This window comes from Etheostoma spectabile, chromosome 18 (genome assembly GCF_008692095.1).
Source record: "Etheostoma spectabile isolate EspeVRDwgs_2016 chromosome 18, UIUC_Espe_1.0, whole genome shotgun sequence".
NCBI lineage: Eukaryota > Metazoa > Chordata > Actinopteri > Perciformes > Percidae > Etheostoma > Etheostoma spectabile.
Genome location: NC_045750.1, coordinates 26,204,618 through 26,205,887, shown reverse-complemented (window position 1 = coordinate 26,205,887; position 1,270 = coordinate 26,204,618). Strand labels below are relative to the sequence as shown.

The 1,270-nt window shown below is 44.8% G+C and overlaps 1 pseudogene; it reads left to right on the top strand.

Moving 5' to 3' along the window:
* The window catches only part of LOC116706709 (trace amine-associated receptor 9-like), a 1,406-nt pseudogene extending 1,115 nt beyond the window's left edge, over window positions 1-291 (top strand).
* Window positions 292-1,270: the final 979 nt, after the last annotated feature.

The following is a 1,270-nucleotide window of genomic DNA, read 5'->3' as shown; positions in this document are numbered from 1 at the left end:
AAAAATATAGCCGATGCTTTAAATGTGTCAATGACAAGGCTTATCAATATCACTTCTCCATTAGTCAGGCACACGATCTGGCCAGAATTACACTTGTGCTTTCCATAATTTATAAAAACATAACATAAGAGCACTGGGTCAGGTCTGGTGTTGGTCCCCCGGCGCTGTAAATGGCTGCCCACTGCCCCCTTAAGGGATGGTTTAAATGCAGAGAATGAATGAAAATGTACAATGTATACATGCAAACATTTTTTGACTATGTTTTTTTTCTTAAAGGGGGTGCGCTCGTGAGCTAGTCTGGTCCTACCAGATTCTGGTTCATTTGCCTGGTCCTACCAGACTCTGGTCGTACCAGACTCTGGTACATCAGCCGGGTCCTACCAGACTCTAGTCTATTAGACTGGTACTACCAGACTCTGGTCCATTAGCGTGGTCCTCCCAGACTCTGGTCCATTAGCCTGGTCCTACCAGACTCTGGTCCATTAGCCTGGTCCTACCAGGCTCTGGTCCATTAGCCTGGTCCTACCAGCCTCTGGTTCATTAGTCCTGGTCCTACCAGACTCGGGTCCATTAGCCTAGCTGTCACCGATCAGAAGTTAGCCTGGTTCTACCAGACCTGGTCCATTAGCCTGGTCCTACCAGACTCTGGTCCATTAGCCCTTCCTATTAGACTCGCTTGGTCCATTAGCCCGGTCCTACCAGACTCTGGTCCATTAGCCCGGTCCTACCAGACTCTGGTCCATTAGCTTGGTCCTACCAGACTCTGGGCCAATAGCCCGATCCTATTAGACTCTGGTCCATTAGCCTCGTCCTGCCAGACTCTCTAGACTAATGAAATGGACCAGAGTCCCCCCCATTGAAATGAACAGAGGAATGTGTGAAGATGTCTTTCAACGACAGCTGCAGGTTACGTCGAATTTAAGAATTAAAATATATATAATATATAATATGACTGACTTTTGTTGTATGTTCATCTTCAACACCTCATGCAAACAGAATACAGTATCCCCTTCCTGATTGGACAACATGACTGATCACCTGATTGGTGATGAGAAAGATGATGATAATTTAAAGGGTCTCCACAGTTGTACAGGTAACGAAGAACACCCATCAGGACTGATGCATGGACATGGTCTTGCTGGTTTAACCAGGTATGATGTGTAAAATATAAATTTTTTTGTTTAATGCAAATGTTTGCATGTTGCTAATAATATGAATTGTATTGAATTGTAGGAACCCTAAAAGATGGAACCAGATGTCACTTTGAACC